Here is a 19969-nt window from a genome sequence, read left to right on the forward strand (position 1 = left end):
CCAAGTCGGATTTTTATCATGGAGGTAAGAAGAAAGACATGATGAAAGTTAAGTGCTTTCATTGTCATGAGTTGGGCCATTTTTCTACAAATTGTCCGCTCAAGAAGTCGAAGAAGAAGTCCGCAGGAGGAGCGGTGGGTGAGGCTTGGCCTCTCAATTCGAATGGGAATTTTCCCTCATTGCATGCATGGTGTCCGTAATGATGGGAAGTGTATGGTGCTTAAATAGTGGAGCTTCATTCCACATGGCTGGTGACAAAGAGCTATTCAGTGACCTAGAGGAGAAAGATCTCCAAATGCATATTGAGATGGGTGACAACAGGAAGTATAGTGTTACTCGATTGGGAACGATTACTTTTTAGAAGGAGCATGGGGCTCCACTCATCTTGAAGAATGTTATGTATGTGCCTGGGATGAATAAGAACATGGTGTCTATTTGCATGCTTTAGGATAGGGGCTATTATGTGATCTTCTCAAAATAAAAGGTGTTCATTCGACACATAGCCATGGGTCAGGTAAAGAAGATAGGGATTGGGTGAGAATATCCATAAGCTGGAGATAGAGGAGTGTGCTACTTTGAGCATAAAAGAAGAAAGGGTGTAGATTCGAGACATTGGTAAGTTGTGGCACAGGTGATTGAGCCACGTGCATCATGGGGCTTTGAAGGTATTGTAGCAGATATCTATCGGTCTTTCCTAAGGTACGCTTGAGCAAGTTGATACATGCAAGGGGTGTAATTTGGGAAAATACACCAAGTCTTCCTTTCATGATAGAGACAATCGAGCGAAGGCTATTCTAGAGCGAGTCCATTCATATGTGTGTGGACTATTCTTGACAACATCCATGGAAAAACACAAGTATTATGTTATATTTGTTGATGATTATTCTCGTAAATGCTGGATATTTTTCATGTAGAAAAAAGATCAATTTTCACAAAGTTTTGTGAGTTTAAATCATTGGCGAAGAAAGTGTCGGGCAAGAATATTAAAGCTATATGGAGTGATAACAGTGGTGAGTATGTATCAAATGAGTTTAAGAAATTCTATACAGTGGAAGGGATTAAATGAGATTTGACGGAACCCTATAACCCTCAGCAGAATGGGAAGGCTGAGAGGAAGAACAAAAGCATAGTAGGGTCACGAAGGGTGATGTTGCATGATCAGTGCCTACCAATACACTTGTTGGCTAAGGCATGCAACACAACAATATATGTTAACAACCGTAGCCCACATCGGATACTTGAGATAAAGACACAACAGGAAGCTTATTTCGGTAAGTGGCGAAATGTTGGTCACTTTGAGATTTTTGGGTCATCTGTATATTGCCATGTGACCAAAGATGCACGGAAGAAGGTTGGGCCGACAATATATTTGGAGATATTTGTGGGGTACACTAATACACCTCGCAACTATCGAGTGTACTTTCTGACCAACAGGATGATAGTGGTTCGTAGGGATGTTAGATTCGATGAGGAGAAGGCCATGCAAGTTTCCCTTGAGAGTGAGCTTGAGCTACATGCATATGAGGAGGTTTTCGCTCCTAAGGTTGAGGAGCCTCAGATTGATGTGGAGTAGCCACATGCAGAGGACCTGAGAGTGGAGGCATCCACTCAAGCAAAGTCTTTGAGAGAGGGAATAAAGTGCACTAGAGAGGCTGACAAATTTTTGAATGATGCACAGGAGAATGGGGGAGCACTCACTTCTCAGTGTAGGAAGAGGAGTTCACCTGAGAGATACACTGGATACATGGCTCTTATGGTGAATGTGTGATGATAGAGCCATCTTCCTTTAATGAAGTAGCCAGTTTGGGTTTATGCCATGGGGGAGGAGTATGAATCAATAGTTCATAATAGTGTTTGGGATGTGGTCCCAAGATCGGAGGATAAGTTAGTGGTGACATCCCGTTGGCTTTACAAAGTAAAGAGAGATGCAGATGGTAGTGTGGAAAAGAATAAGGATAGATTTGTCGCTCATGGATTTTCACAATTAGAAGGGATTGATTATGATAAGACCTTTTCTTATGTTGCAGGGTACTTGTCAATCAGATCTATATTGGCACTATCAGCACAGATGGGTTGGAAGATACATCAGATCGCTGTGAAGATGTCCTTCCTTAATTACATTATTGAGGAAGAGGTGTACATAGAGAAACCTAAAGGTTTTGAGACCTTTGACCGTCAGTTGCATGTGTGTCGACTCAAGAGAGCATTGTATGGGCTGAAGTAAGCACCCTATGCCTGGTATACCAGGATAGATAACTACTTCACTGGGTTGGGCTTCATGAAGAGTGAAGAGGATGCGAACCTGTACCACATAGTCATGGAAGGTAAACTGTTGGGCATTGTAATTTATATTGATGATCCCATAGTGACAAGTGATGATCAGTTGATCAAATATTGCAAGGAGGACTTTGCAAGAGAGTTTGAGATGAAGGAAATGGGGCTTATGCATTACTTTCTTATCATGGGGGTATGGCAGGGAGATGGGGAGTTGTTTGTGTCTCAGGGAAAGTATGCCAATGAGACACTTAGGAGATTCTGCATGGAGAGAAACAAACCGATCGAGAATCCTATAGCATGTAACTGGATGAAGGATGATGGTACTTAAGGGGAAGTAGTGGAAGATACTATTTACAACTAGCTTGTGGGTTCACTCTTGTGCTTGGTGAACACATGATTGGATATGTGTTATGCAATTAACCAACATAGTCAAGCAATGGTTAGGACTACCAAGCTATATTGGAAGGAGACAAAGCATTTGTTGAGATACCACAGGGGCACTACTCAGTATGGATTATGGTACAGACCGCTAGAGGGAGAGAAGTGTCAGTGCTTCACTGATGCAAATTGGGTAGGGAGTCCATCTAACAGAAAGAGCACATCAAGATGGATCTTCATTATTGGGTCAGTGGTAGTTTCTTTGTACAACATGGAACAATGATCGATTGCACTTAGTTCAGTAGAGTCAGAGTACATGGTTGTGATTCAAGCAACATGTGAGGCTGTCTGGATGAGGAAGATCCTGGTTGTTTTATTTGGTCAACAAATGGATCTAACTATGATTTACTACGATAACCATTGTTGTATCAAACTCTCTGAAAATCCAATTTTTCATGATCAGTCCAAGCATATTGATATCTGATATCATCATCTCAAAGATTGTGTATTCAGGTAGATTATGTTGTTAGAGTTCATTCCCATGGAGGAGCAAGATGCTGACATTTTGACAAAGGCATTGTCAAGACGTAAATTCGAGTTTCACATAGATAGGATCGGGCTAGCTGATAATCCATTTCTTGGGATTATATTCTTCCTTTATTCCTTTGAGAGGGAGTGTTGAGAAATGGAAACAAGAAATTCCAATTTAATTTGTCCTTCAATTATAATGAGAATTAAAATAAAATTCTATTCTCATAGAAACTTGTAAATAATTAATTAGTTTAATTAACTTAATTAGCTTAAGAATTTTGTGTTGGAAGTCTTTCTGTAGTCATGTATATGTTCTCCCTAAATTTTAGGCATCCAATATGATTTTAAATTAAGTTGGAAATTAGATCACTCAGTTTACTAAGTTAAGTTCACTTAAATTAGTTCTAAATTGCTTTTGGAACTAATAGAGGACTAATAGTTAGTTGGTGCACTAATGAATCCACTAGTGCTACTCTAGTTAACTAAAGATTGCCTCATGAGAAACTCACGCATGTCGATTCTGAGAAATATCCAGTTGAGAAAAGAGTGCAGGGACAATGTACTATCAATGGTATTATTTACCGGAGTTTAAATATCATGCGTTTAAATATCATGCTTAAGAATTTTGTGTTGGAAGTCTTTCTGTATTCATGTATATGTTCTCCCTAAATTTTAGGCATCCAATATGATTTTAAATTAAGTTGGAAATTAGATCACTCAGTCTACTAAGTTAAGTTCACTTAAATTAGTTCTAAATTGCTTTTGGAACTAATAGAGGACTAATAGTTTGTTGGTGCACTAATGAATCCACTAGTGCTACTCTAGTTAACTAAAGATTGCCTCATGAGAAACTCACGCATGTCGATTCTGAGAAATATCCAGTTCAGAAAAGAGTGCAGGGACAATGTACTATCAATGGTATTATTTACCGGAGTTTAAATATCATGCATGCAGGAAAGATTGATCCTTTGTTTGGATTGCATAGTTTTGGAAGCATGAATTCCCTTTAAATATAGGCTATTCATCCTAGGAATTATGCAAGAGATTAGGGGCTTGGAGAGCTTCTGAATATGCTAAGGATTTGGCTTGAGCTAGCTTCTGAGCTGAGAGAGTTGAGCATTCTTGTGTGGAACTGTTCTAGTGAGAACAAGCTTTGTATCTTCACTCATATTTCTAATATATGCAATACAGATATCGGGGTTTTGAGCAGTGGCCTTCCCCAGATACATATTGTTTTATGTTCCATTGATTTATCTTCTTCTTATTCTTTTTGTTTTCATCGATCTATTGGCTTCTCTGGTTGAAAGTAGAAGTATATTCTTGTCCCGTGCTTTAGTACATTGCATGAGCTTGTGAATCTGCAAAATTTTCTACATTGGTCACCTCTATTTGACCATTTTCTTTGGGGATGACAATCCATGCTTGTTTTCAAGTATTTTCACTATCCATTAGCCAATTACTTCGAAAAAAATTGATGTTATGAATTGGATCCTCACTAAAATTTGCAATTAAAGAACATGGTAATTTTACCTCTTGTAAATTTTGTAATAAACATCTTTTTATTTTTTATTTTTTGGAATTGGAAACAACCATCATGATGGTTTGATTTCTAAATGAAACCCATTAAAAGAGAATATTGTTAAGAAGGGCATAAATGCATGAGATAAAATAAAAAAGGTAAAGCTTGAGGAGTAGAGATGAGAGCTCAAATAATGAAAGCTACTTTAAAATTGATAGACCAAGAAGTCAAAGAAAATGTCCATTATGAGTGAAGGCATCTATGAAGCAAGGGGCACATATCCTCTAGAGTGTAAATATGTGTGATATTTTTAACATCTAAAACTCACACTTTTAGTATAATACGTGTTTTCTAGTTCTCTTTTTTCCTATGCAAGTTTCTAGATTAAAAAAACAAACAAACAAACAAACATTTCTATTACGGTTTCTTATATGAGTGAAATTATATTTTTTATTTATCATTTACTCTTTAATTATCAAGCTTTTGGATTTATATCTTTATACATATTAAGAATTTATTGATTCAAAAGAGCATATCCACTATCTAACTATTGTTTATATTGCTTCTCCTTCTCCCATCATATTTATGACCAACCTTAACATCTAAGAGCAATGATCATCCTTTTTAAGGCACCTCCTATCACTCACTATCCTACTAACTTTTCTATATAAAGGAAATACTAATACACACAAAATCATATATTTTCATGGAGTGTAAGTAAGTCAAATAATATATTTTTAGCATATAATTGGACTCTCCCATCATATCTATCATGAACATAACATCTAAAAGTAATGATCATCCTCACTATTATACCAATCATTTGAACACCTCCTATCATTCACTATCATAGTCAGTTTTGTTTCCATTCTCTTCATGTTAAATATGGATTCAATAGTACCATGCAATAAACCAGATTCGTTCATGGAGTATAGGTAAAATAATACCCTTTTAGCATACAATCAGATTAATGAAAAATTATAAGCTTTTCCACCCAATTATATTGTTAAAGGTTCATATTTAGTAAGTTTTTCATGCCAAACAATATTACATCTAGTGGATCACTGAAAATTCGATCAGGTGATTCATTTACATAGGGGAGTGATATTGTGAAAAAATAGGTAGTGAATGGCCCAATGAAATAAGAAGTGTAGACTCTAGTGTTGTGATTTAAGGACTTACATTAGCATATTCTAAAGATTGAGAATCATTATGAAAGAAGTTATAATATTCACATCAAGGATTAGGAATTGATAGATTGTAGATGGAAATCATATTTCAAATACCAACGATTAACATTATCTTTAGACTAATGTAAAATTTCAATAGAGACATTTTTAATGATTTTTAGTAAATTTACATTGCATATTATATTTAAAAGTTCATTTAAGCTTTGGTAAAATTGACTCTTGCAGCTAGAACTAAATTTAATTTGCAATGGATTAGTGTTGGGAAAAAGGACAAGCCATAATCTCACCATTTATGAATCATCTATTACAAAAGTAGGTTTTGAATACTTGGAGAACACATAGAAGTTAAATACCTATAATTAACATTTACATAATGAATAAGAAATATTTTTATGCCTACATTAAGGTGGAGTAATTTTAATGGTACAAAAACCTCTTGAAGAATAAGGCAAGGAAGTACTAGAGCTTGAGTTTTCTTGCCTACAACAAAGAATTGATTGATAAAATTAGTGACATAGCTATTGTTGAAGAAATATAGGGAAGAAAAAGCGAAGACTAAGCATTAAGAATATAAGGCACCCCAATAAGATCCCATTTGAAATGATTTGGGAAAAAACCACTATGTTTTCCTTATCTTATCATATTCGTTTCAAATATCAAGAAAATGTTAAAATACCCATGTTTGATGGACAAATTAATTCCTAGATCTTGAATATCTAGTAGAAAAAAATGGAAATTTACTTTGGTGTTTATTAAATCCAAGAAAAAAATAGATTTCTTTGATACATTTGAAGATAATCAAACATTCCCTATTGTGGCCGGAGATCAATGTGTATGCATTGATGATATGAAAGAATCCCATTATTAGAAAATGTGAGGAATTAAAAGAATTATTGAAGCACAGGCCGTGAAGAGGAATATCCCATAAAGTGGCATTTCTATCAGTAATAATAGGGACAAAGTATGCAAGAATCAACTTGTGATTTTAAGAGGAAGGCCATCAAGTTGGGTATCTCTTTGGAATAACTAAGAGTGATAGTGAAGTAATCTAGAGGTATTTTCATATATATTTTGAAGATAAATGTAGTTTCTTAGTTTGAAACACATAAAGAAAGTGAGCAAGAAGGTAGTATATATTGAGTTGGACTCCAAGAAGTGGTAGAAATCTACGGTCTACGAAGAAAATATCTGTAAAAGAGAAAATAATATAGTAGCCATGGATGAAAGAGGGAAGGATACTAATCAGAACTTGTAACAGTGTAATGTGGGTGGGAAAATGGAAGAAAAATATTGGAAAATTAATCCATAATTGCATCCAAAGTGGTTAAAATCCAATGGAATGGAAAACATAGTTATCGAGACGAGGAATACCTGGTACAAATTACCTCTAATCTTGATGTCGCTATAGTTTGCAATACATTGCAACAATAAAATTCTAGTGGAGATAAACATGCAATATCTCAAATTAATACAAAAGTGCATGGTTGGAAGGTAAATTCTCTAATAGATGATGGCTCTTAGTGCAATCTAGTTTCTGAAATATTATTTGACGGCTTAGGATCTAGTCTAGCTAAGTTAACTATCATGGTTACAAGGGAAAATTATTATGAGAATAACTAAGGGATGTAATTTCAAGTTTGTCATTCGTGCTAGCTATGTTGATGAACTAGAACAATAAATTACACCATTATATACTTATAGAGTGTTGTTTGATATCTATTACTTGCAGAATAGGGATTATACATTCTACAAGAGTGAAAATAAATAGTTGTTTCTCAATGGTGGCAAGGCATACATTATCAAAACATATCTAGAGAGAAAGAGAGAGTAACATTTCTATTAGTCAAATAGTGCTAAACAAGCATGAGACAAGTACCATTTATTAGAAATGATATCGGTAATATGGAGACAAAATTCAAGGGCATGTATTTTGATCTCCATAATGGTCGAAAATTTGGGGACAAAAAATCTTGGAATGGGGTGGTGACTTGAATTGGTGTTATATATTATTTCTTCAATTCATGGAAATTAATGTTGTACCGCTATGCTTCATCATCTAAATAATTATTTCCGTTAATCCCCAAAGGAGATAGAAGGAAATACTTTCTCTGAAACATAAATATATTCTTAAAATCTCTTTAAAAATTCCATTTAAAGAGGATGTCATGGGTTGCACATTGACAACATGCGACATAACTCATTGTCATAGGTTGCATAAGTTTTACATGCGATATTGTTGCAGGTTGCTTATTCGAAAGGTGTGCACTATTTTTACAAAGGAAAAAATGTAAAGAATAGTAAACTTCTAGAATATAAACCTCGTGGATGGAATCTATCCTGAGTAGTTTGGATTTGACCTACATCCCTGATTTGGATAGATATTAACCTCCTCTTCTTATGCTCCTATAATCCTATAAATACAACAATCCTTCATTGCGAGAGGGCTCTTCGTTGAGTTTAGAAAGGCTTTGGAGCTAAGATTCTAATTGAAACACTGCTAAAGTATCCAACTTATGATCCTAAAGCATTGGAAAGAATGGTGTAGAGACAAGGAATAACTGGAAGGGGACTCTAAAAAATCAAGGCATTAGGTTGTAACCAATTCATTTTTATAATATAATTATGTATTGTTTTCCCACAATCATTGTCTATGTTTGATGATTTTTGGTGTATATGTCCTTGATCATATATATAGGTCTTGTCAAATTGTATTTGGATTAGATGTGATTTTATTCTTGTTTGTTTGTGTTTTCTACATTTGTTTCGGTTCATGAGCATTAAAGGCAATGCTGGAAGCTATATCATCGTGAGAAACTACTAAGGACAAACTTCGATAAACAAGTATGAATTGCTCAACTCACTCCTTCCATTAGTGTTTTTAATGTCATTGCTATATACTTAGGAAAGTCATATATTTATGTTTTATTTTGTTCTAGATATGGGTATTAGATGTAGGGTGATCACTCTTTTTTGCAAGAAAGATTTATCTTATAACAAAATTGGTGACTCCACTAGGGAATGATGTTTAGATATGTCCCACAAGATTCATTTTTACTATTGAATCCTTGTATTTTCTTTAGTTTTATACTTTCTCAGTCAATGGTGATCTAGATATGACACTTAAACCTCGATTCTACTTATATCTTGGAAGATTATTTGATTTTTTTCTTTCTTTTTTGCACTTGTCACACCTTCCTTTCATAACAAGTGCAACAGTGTTTCACTTTCTACTTTCAAGGTTGTGACATAGTCTACTTGTTGCACTCCATCCTACAACACTACCTAGAAATTTATTTTTTCTTAAGGTTTTTCCAATTTGATCATATATATGTGTTTGTATGGTTTTTTGCGTTTCTTTGCTACTTTTCAACAGTTATACTTTACAGATCAGGTCTCCTTATACATGCCATTTTTTTTTTAATTTCTATTATTTACTACTTTCACCTAGTTGTTCTTAATTTCTTTTGAAAGGCTTGTAATCTATTAGGCTTGAATATTTTATTCATATCTTAGAGTGCCTTTCTTTTTTCATTTGATCATTTATTTAAGTGACTGTTTTTTGGATTTTTTTGTTAAAAAGAGAAAACTTCTTCCTTTTCCTTAAATAATTTGTTTTTCAAGAAAGAAAAATATATTCTTTGAATTGGTTTTTTGTTTCCTAGAGTGAATTTGCTACATTCATTGTGTGTTTTAATTCCTTCTCTGAAAACAAAAAGTTTTTAAATTCTTGCAATTGCAAGAGATCATACTTTTGTTTTTGAATGAAAGCAATTTTAAGTATTGAATTATCATGGAAAACATCTTGGTATTAAATGAATTTGATTAAATTTGTTACATTTTGCATTTGGGAATATTGTGTATTTTCCTTCTCATAATATAACATTCATCGAAACGAAAACTTTCATGTCATTTCCTTGTGTTAAGATTTATAGTCATATCCAAACACCATCTATCCACTACATATTCCTACTTGTGTAAAAATTAACCATTGAAATTAACACATAATAAAACTAATTCAAGATTTTTAGATTTCTCAGGTAGCACGCCTACTTTAGCTTAGCATTAGGGCCTTGGAATAGTTGGTGAGTTTAAACTCTTCAAGGATGTCACACAAACTTAGAATATTGAGCTAGGGATTGAAAATCAATTTAAAAAATCATGTTATCTGGGCAACCCTTCTCACACGAGGGTTAAGCACAAGGTAACATTGTGTCCAACGCAATAATTAATGCTACTACATATGTATTGGTGGAATTGATATAAAAATATTATGAATGGTGTTATAAAACACTTAGGGATCACCTAGGCAGAGTACAAATCATTTTGAGGAATCTCTTAAGAATATTTCGAGCTTAACTCACCTATCCTTTCTTGTATATTTGACTGTTAATCATCCCCCCAGGTTGGGCTATTGTAAGTGGTAACCTTAGTGGATATTATCATATTTCTCATACATAAGGTGATAACAACGGGGGGAATTCTTGTTGTATTTAGGACGGATGCTTGTAAAACTCACTTGAAACATCCTGGAGTATGTGGCATAGTTGTGAGAGTACTTACATCAGGTTTCGACCATTAAGTGAGTCACCAATGTAATTGTTCCACCCACTCTCTAATCTATGGTTACATTGGATTGTATTCTTGCTTAATTAGATTTTGTGGCATGTGTTGTTTGTTTTCCTTCTTAGTAGAACATAGGCATGTGTTTATTTGGTTATATAAATTCGCCGAGACGTAACATCAACCTTGTCAATCACATAGGATGCAAGAGTTACTCCCTGAACTAACTGAAGTTACACAACTTGAAATTACAGAACTTGAAACATCAGAACCTGAAGTTGTACAACATGAAATTATGGAACTTTAAACATTATATCCTAAAGCTGTGAGGCCTAAAATTGTTGAAACTGAAACTTTGGAACCAGAGATTGGAAAAACTAAAACTTTGGAGTTGAAGGTTATTGAACCTAAAGATTTGGAACAAAAAATTATTGAACTTATAACTTTAGAAAGTGACATTCCTCCTTCAAGAGGATTAGTGTCTACTCCTTTAATAGTTAGTCCTCAAGAATCTGTTTCTTTAGGAGAAAAAATTGTAACTTGTCTTCCATGTAGTCTACTCCACATAAAGTTTGTTTCTCAAGAATAACATTCTCCAATTAATCCTCGAAAAGCGATATAAGAGATCTTGTTCTTGATGAATTAACTATCGCATCACCATGGAGATATAATAATTGGTATGAATATCTTGGTGCCATCCCACTTGCAAATTGACCTCCACATTTAGAGATTGACACACATTCTACATCTAGGAGAATTCCACCTTTACGCACTCCTTTATCTTTTCTTACTAGTATAATCATGCATCATTTGATGTCCACAAAATCTACAACTAGAAGTAATTTAATGAAAGCTCCACCTTCTATTATGGGTGGGTCTTCTGAGCCTAGTACGTCTTCCATTTTTCCCTATATTATTTTCCTAGCAGTTTTATTGATCCTAGTGGACCTAATTAATCTTACATTTATAATGGACCTTATATACCTACTGGATATCAATCACTAGGTGGAACACTTTCTCGAGCTGCTACTAGTCCGTTCATTTTTAATTATTCTTATTCTAGGAGAATTTCGTTTCATTCATCTATTCCATGTATGGTACAAGCACATCAAGTATGGGCTTCTTCTTAAGCTTTTATGTCTTGTGTCCAACCAACATGTAGCCAACGACCCATTTTTATGTCTAGTAGGATATGTTTTTTACAACAACCTCCCATAGGATCTCTTTTGTTTACTAAGGGGAAGGCTCCCATAGTATCTTTTCCACTTACTGGGGGGAACTTCCCCAAGGATTGTTTCCTTCTATTAGACAACAACCTCCCATATGATATTTTCCTTCTACTAGAAAACAACCTCCCATAGCATGCTTTCCTTATACTGGACAATAACCTCCCATAGAATTATTTCCTTCTAATAGAAAACAACATTCCTTTGGGTTTATTCCCTCTACTAGAGGACCATATGAAATAGGTTTTAGGAAACTTACTAGTAGTCAAATTACTAGTGGTGCTACATTCCCCAGAATTGTAGGTACCCCATGGAATTTAGCTTATGGTAGTGGAAATCAAACACCTATAGATAGAATGGACTATAGGGTTGTTGGATATGACAAGGGTTGTTGTGACTCATTTATGGCCAAGGATTGAGTTTTCCTTTTCCATCAATTGCCTTTGCCATCAATGACAACATATTTACAAATGTAGTTAACTTTTCCGATATTTGTCATTGCCTTTGCCTTTGCCATCAATGAAAACATATTTCCATCATTCTCCCCGTAAGAAATATCTTGGTTCCATGTGGAGTCATTTGAAGGTTTGAATGATGTTATTAAAAATATAGTTTTTTTCTCACTTTCTCCAAATATAGATTCAGTTGGCTATATTCCACTACTGCCTCTCGATAAACTGATTTATCTTTCGAGGCTTCATGGAGTTTTTTGATGGGGATTTTTGTGGATGTCATATTTGTTTAATTATGGAGAGATTTTTTGTAGGTGAGTGACATAATAATTTGTAGTTCTTAATGAAAACATAGCCATGTGAAATTTCTATAATCTTTTTTAAACATTAGTTGTATTGGTCTGCAAATTTTCAAGTCGTAGAATGCAGTGAAATGTCAATTTTTTTCCATGCATATGTGGATTGTGTGAGGTCTTTTGTTATATATAATGTATTTATATATTGCTTTTTCAGTATTTAATTTGTGGACTATGTTGATTATTGAGAATTGAAAAGTAAAATTTCTGATTGCAACAAATGTCTATAGAATTTTGAAGCAAAACAAGGAAATAACTATCAGTAATAAGTTTAAAAAAGTTTTTTTAGAATTAGTATGTGTATGAATTTTGTTACTTGATAGGAGAATGTGGAGCTAGATAAAAAATATACAAGTAAAAATGATGAGAAAACAAGTAATAAGTCAGAAAAATCACAATTCTAGAATCTTACATTTGTAAATTATTTTAACATCCCTCCCTCAATGTAGAAATGGTTTGTGTACAATGCTTGGCTAGTCTTCTAGATACTTCAAATTGAGGAGCAAGCAAGTGAGAACGAGATTATGAGATGGAAGTAGAGTGGTCTGTGAGTGATTTGGTGGTGTTTGTGGAGAAGTATGTAATGAAAAATGGTATAATGAATCAGATGATAATAAAGGAAAAGAGGTAATTGTGATCTCAACGCCATTTCTTTTTAATAGCATTACTTTACTGAAAATCAACTAACTCAATACAAATAACGAGTAGGTCAAGTTTTGTATCGTGGTGAACGCCAAAAATTTGTGAATGAAAGTTAAAAGAAAACATAGGTCCAAGAGACCCATTTATTAATATACAAGGTTACATTGTAAACTTCCTGTATGGGAGGGGTGTGACTATTTTTCTTGGCTCTTGATGTTTTCACTTTTTAGAGTTGTGTATGTAGAGAGGGGATGGTATGCGTGTTGATGAAGTTATTTATTCTTTTGGTTATGATGGTTCCTCGAGGAACTTGAAGGAAGGCTTTTCAAGCCTTGCATTTTGAGTGAGATGGGTATCTACTGCTAGGATACTCACCTTTGTAGTTGGGTAGATGAAGCTTTTCTACAACAACATGGAGATACTTTCAGGATCCAAAAGGGTTCATGCAAAAATGACCTATGTGAGGGGAAATGTAGCCCCTTCGGGTGTGGAAGATAAACTTGTGTGGAATACTAAACGTTGGAGCATGAGATTCACCATACATGGAATTTCTTTTCTGAGTTCGGGGAAAGTAGAAGGTGCCGAAAGACGTCAATGAATGTACATCGAAAACTCAGGAGGGGTACCACCAGAGAACGTCTCAAATAGAGAAATATATTGGGAGGAAGGAGGGGTGTGGGTTTGGGGATCTGTTGAACCTCTTATGTAGAGACATGTTTGAGGAAATTAGCGTGACATGATGGATGTAGACATGATACCTATTTTTAGGGCAGGAATGAAGGTCTTCATCTGATACACTTGACATGGGAGGGAAGGGATACCATTTTCAATTCATGGTGATCTCATAAAGCTAATTCAATGTGCTTGAGAGATTATGGGTATGCCTTTATAGCAGAGATTGAGTGCACTTTGTAGCACCCCCTAGAGGTAAACCTCATGTGTGGAAAAACTAGCTAGTTGGTGCGACGATCAAGGGCGGTTGTTGGTTGGAAAAGGATGGTATGCATGGTGAACGCTAGTTGGTTGGTGCAACAACTAAGGGTGGTAATTTTTGGAAAAGGATGGTACACATGGTGAATGATAGTTGGTTGGTGTGATGGTCAAGGGTGGTTTTTGGTCTGGAAATGATGGTATGCATGATGATGGCTGGATGGTTTCTAGGGTGGAAATCCTCGTGGTTTGTCAGAAATATAGCGGTTGTGAAGTTAGGCTACGAAGCTAAGGTCAGAGGTTGAAGGTCATGATCGGTGGGGAGGAATAGCAGGGGGAGGAGAGAGTTGACCCTAACTATGGCGACGAAGATCGTTTGTCAAGATGGGTGGGGAGGAGGGAGTCGACCCCGGCTATGCCAATGGAGGTCAAAGAATGGGAGGGGTGGGGAGGAATTATGTGGGGGTAGGAGAGGGAAAAACCTAACTATGGGACTGTTCCATGGTGCAAATTAGTTTGAGTGCAAGGAAGATCGTAGAAAAAAGAAAAAATTGTAGGTTCTGTTGGGATAGCTACATGCTGGGAGGAGAAGTTTCACAATGGAAACACTCCCATCTTATGGATGGGTGTGCTAGGAAAGTGAAATTTCCATTTTTCAATGAGGATACATTGATGTAAATTTGCGATTTAATTTGTTGCATGTTATTTATGTTGATATGTTGTTTTCCAAATCGAACAATAAAACTTCAATGTTATTTTATTTGTTATGTATATCTGGATTGTGTTGAGTCATTCCCTATTGGTTATATGAGATTGCATAAGTGGTGGTTTTCTCTGTGTTGTAGTAATAGAGATGTTGTTTATATATATATATATATATATATATATATATATATATATATATATATATATATATATATATATATATATATATATATATGTATGTTTATGTAATATGGGAGGCTGACTGTAAGTATTAAAAGTTTATTTATTATTGACAATTATTTCTTGTGTAAGGTGTGTGTGCATAAATACTTATGCTTCTTGAGCATGTGCAATGGGAAAGAAGATTGAATAGTGTAATTAAAATTGAGTTGAATTTTGGTGTACAAATGTCAAGTGAAGGAACAAGAAAGCATGGTTTGAAAAGAGCTACATTTCTCGGTTCACATGCGAGAGTGAATAAATATCATCAGCAATGGTATGAACAGAACAAGGATGCAGTAAATATGTGTAGAAGAGTTGCATACCAGGAAAAGAAAAACACATTAATAATTCATCAACATGATGGAGTGTACAATGGCATGTATAGGAATATGAGTAGTATTATGGGAAGAATATCTGTTTGGAATTGCTCCTATGTGCAGATGTTTAACATGTTGAGATTTGTTTGGAAAAGAAAAGTTTTCATACCATTTTGCTTTTTTGTGAACATTCTGTTTGCAAAGAAAGTGTTGGTGGAGGAGAAAATGATGGTTCCTTTCTAGGCAATGTAGGAAATGGAGTATTGGTACATGAGCACATTAATGGAAGTGAGAGGTTTGTAATATCAGGTTTAATTGGTGGTAAAAATATGGTCGGTGACATGGTTGGGAATTTCAGGCAGTCTTTTGGAAATCTGCATTCGGCCATTCGTTCCAGAAATTATATAGTGAATATTGCAACTTCACAAAATTTTGTTCATGCTCAGTCTCGTGGAAGAGAGAAAGTGCCTAAAGTAATTTTTTTTTGATAGGATTTCTACATGTGAATGGAATATATTAATTGTTCTGTCTTTTTTCTTATTTCGTTGATTTGTGTAGAACAGTGTTGGAAGTAATATTGTGGAGAGAGAGAGAGAGAAGAAATAAAGATTGTGCATTCATCAAGTTGGGTTTTAGGCCATCGAAGGTTTTTTCTGATAGTAGTATGCTTGATAGGATGGTTGACAATTTGTGACAGCTAGCTCTGAATGTCTAAAGAAGCGTGTCTAGAACAAAGTGTGTAGATAATGTTGCTATTTGTAAAGAATATATGGTGAATCCCTTTCATCAGATAGGATAGGTCGTGAAAGTGCAATATTGGAGTGAACAATGCTTGAGATGTAAATTCAGAAATGAGGTAACCAAATTTTTTGGCTCGTTAAATTAAGTTTAGTCAGTGCACTGGGAAAGAAAATGTATGTGTTTTATTTTTAAAAGTTAGTAAGTGGTCATTTTTTTTGTCTCATTTTGGCATTGTGATTTTAATTTTATGCACGCAGAAAGAACCCAACTGCAACCAAAATAGAAGAATGCATTCCCATGAATTTATGTAAATAAGTTTTCAATCCAATGCTCAAACCTAGGAGGTTGTATTAGATCATCCTCAATCTCGGTTGGTGTTTCGTAGAGATAGTGGTACTAGCCAAAATCATTTTAACAAAGATATAATTTAGGTGCATAATAATGTTTGTTGCAGGATTTATAGTTTGTCCATTATGGAAATGTGTTAATGTTAGGTCCCTATACTACTAGTGTAACCCCTTATTACTATTAGTGCAACCCCCTTATTATATTTTTGTGCCCATGTAGTCCCATATTGTTATTATTGTGCCCCATAGAAGCCCACTATTGTTATTGTTGTGCCCTTACATTATTATTTTTATGTCGCCTCTAATTACATTATGACCCCTTAGACTCCTATATATAGAAAGGAGGTCTTTTCCTTTGTATCATCAAAGAATTGTTCATTTGTGTAATCTAAAGGAGGTTTCTCCCTCGAAGAGGCCGATTTCTAAGGTGTTGATCTATCTTTTCTATCTTTTTGTGAGCTAGTTTCATAACATTTGGTATCAGAGCTTTGGATTCTAAGGTTTTGTTGATCCAAACAAGTCATTGTGGAATTTTCATATAAATTTTTTTCTACGAAGTTTCAGAAGCTAAAAAAAAACCCATTTGAGTCGAAATCGTTTTGAACCTCAGGTCTGAATTTTAGATCTTGTCTTGCTATATTTTTGGAGATATTATCTGAGGAAGTTAGGGCTTTTGCAAACTTGAGAATTCCATTTCAAATAGGTCATCATTGTGTTTTAGCTATAATTTATTTTCTACCAAGGTTGGGACTCTACAATTAAAACCCATTTGACCCATAATCATGGTGAAGCTCGGACCCAAATTTTAGATCTTGTTTCACTACATTTTCGGAGATACTATCCAAGACTGATAGTATTTTTGATGGCTCCCAAATTACATTCCAAATAGGTGACCTAGGGTAAATGGTCATAACTTTCTCTCTGAGCATTAGATTGAAATTTCATAAGATGCTACAGAAAGAGGATGGAATGTAATTGTTTTTGTAGAGTTTTCAGGTCCGAAGCTAAAAAAAGTAACACATGGCAATGCGTACTAGTTCACTCTATTGAAAAAGTATATAAGCAGGTCATCTTGGGAGATTGGGCATAACACTTTCTTGGAGACTCCAATTTCGATCATACTAGTGGCATTAGAAAAAGGACACAAAGGGATACTGCAGGTCATAATTTGAGACCTTAGAGATCCAAAATCATAGTGTTATAGTCGTTTCAAGATCGCGCTCCTAAAATTAAGAAAAGGCGATATGAGGAAGTTTAATGGAAAGGATCTAATAAATTGGATAATAGAGATGGAACCATATTTTGATCTACATGATGTACAACTATTACAAAAGGTACATATTGAATCTTTATATTTAGAATCAAATAAATTTTTATGCTATAAAGGGCGTTGTTCTCGTAAACCACTTGTCACTTGGTCAATTTTCACGGATGAAATGATAGCACATTATGAGGATACAAAGAGCAAGACCTTCTTTAGCCAATTGATAAGTATCAAACAAAACTGTTCAATGGCAGATCACGTTGATGACTTCCAAAAATTGAATATAAGGGTAAATGATATTCCAGAGAATAAAATGATTGATGTCTTCATAGGGACTTTAAAAGATAATATTCAACATGAGGTTCCTCTTTGGGAATGTGAGTCATTAGAGAATGTATTCAGGTTGGAAGGAAAAAAATTAAAAGAAGAATTACGGAAACAAGGAATCCTACAACTCACAACTATAAATATGGAAGGTTTTTTTCTACTAGCCTTCCACAACCTAAAAGGTTTACAACAAAACAATTGGAAGAAAAAGAGAAAAAGGGTTTTGTTACATTTGTGATAGCAAATACACTAAAGTTCATAAGTGTGTTGAGAAGAAATTGTTGTACATATATTGTGAAGAGGAGGAAGAAAAGGATCAAGAAGCATTGAAAGAAGAGGATATACACGGGGAAACAACCCTAGAGAAAGAATAAATAAATATGATCATATCTTGTAAAGAATTGGCAATAATTACCTCTCCTCAAAATCTCAAAATAGAAGGACATGTCAAGAAGAAAAAGGTTCAAGAAGTGAAAGATCACATCAAGCATCAAGAAATGAATCTGACCATATATTGTAATGCATTGGAAGGAATTACCACTCCTCAAGCTATCATAATAGAAGGAAATATCAAGAAGAAAAAGGTAACAATGTTGATTGATTCAGGTAGTACCCATAATTTTATTCATTGTAAGATAGCGAAGGAATTGAATTGCTTCCTATATTCAGCACCAACATGTCAAGTTATGGTTTTGGAAAGTGACTTAATATCAAGCTATCCATGGGAGAATATGTTTTGAATATTCCAATTATTTCCATTCCAATGGGTGGTGCTGATGTTGTACTAAGAGTCCAATGGCTACAATATTTGGGGAAACCAGGAAAGGTAATCAACTCTAACAACATGAAAAAGATTCTAAAGGAAGAACAATGTGGCCTAATTACATAATTATGTTCGCTAGAGGTTCCCACGTCGAAATCATCTATTTCTCCAGATCTCCAAAAAGTCTTGGAAAATCAATGATCATGATCATGCTATTAATTTTCTAGGAAGTGTTCCTCCAAACATCAGGCCTTACAGATATCCATTTGAACAAAAGAGTGAAATTGAACGTATAGTTGCAGAAATGCTAGAGCTTTGTATTATTCAAGCTAGTCAAAGTTTTTTCTCTGCTCCAGTAGCATTGGTGCACAAGAAGAATGGATCATGTCGCATGTGTCTAGATTACAGAGAGCTCAACAAGCTCACTATTAAAGATAAATTTCCCATTCCTCTCATTGATGAATTATTGGATGAAGTGCATGAAGAAATTTACTTCAAAAAGTTGGACCTTCATGCAGGATATCATCAAATTAGAATGAAGACTGAAGACATTTTGAAAACAACATTTAGAACTCATGAGGGTCATTATGAATTTTTGGTCATGCCTTTTGTCCTTACTAATGCACCTTCTACATTTCAAGGTTTGATGAATTCCATTTTGAAACCCTTCCTTAGAAAAATTATGTTAGTATTTTTTGATGATATACTAATCTACAACAAGTCTTGGAAGGATCATGTTGAACATGTTGATAGAGTGCTCAGACTATTGGTGGAGAAACAATTATATGTAAAAACCTCAAAATGTCTCTTTGGAGTACAAGAGGTGGAATACTTAGGTCATATTGTATCTCATGAACATGTTAAGGTAGACCCTCAACAATAACAAGTTCTCCAACTCTTAAAGGATAACGCCACTTTGACACAAAATCGAATGAAACAACAAGAAGATCAATATCACAACGAAAGAAGTTTTGATATAGGGGACTGGGCATTTTTACGAATATAACCATACAAACAAATGTCCCTCAAGGTAGCTAAGAAAGATAATAAATTTTCACCAAAGTACTATGGTCCTTAAAAGGCGCTGCAAAATATTGGTACTATGGCATACAAATTGGGGCTTCCTGTATCTTCCTAAGTGCCCCCACTGTTCCATGTTTCATGCTTGAATAAGTATATAAGTTATTAAATAATGAATCCATACCTATGAGGAAAGTTTTAG

Source organism: Pinus tabuliformis, chromosome 8 (genome assembly GCF_031772625.1).
Source record: "Pinus tabuliformis cultivar Carrire ecotype Pingquan chromosome 8, CPIR1, whole genome shotgun sequence".
NCBI classification, from domain to species: domain Eukaryota; kingdom Viridiplantae; phylum Streptophyta; class Pinopsida; order Pinales; family Pinaceae; genus Pinus; species Pinus tabuliformis.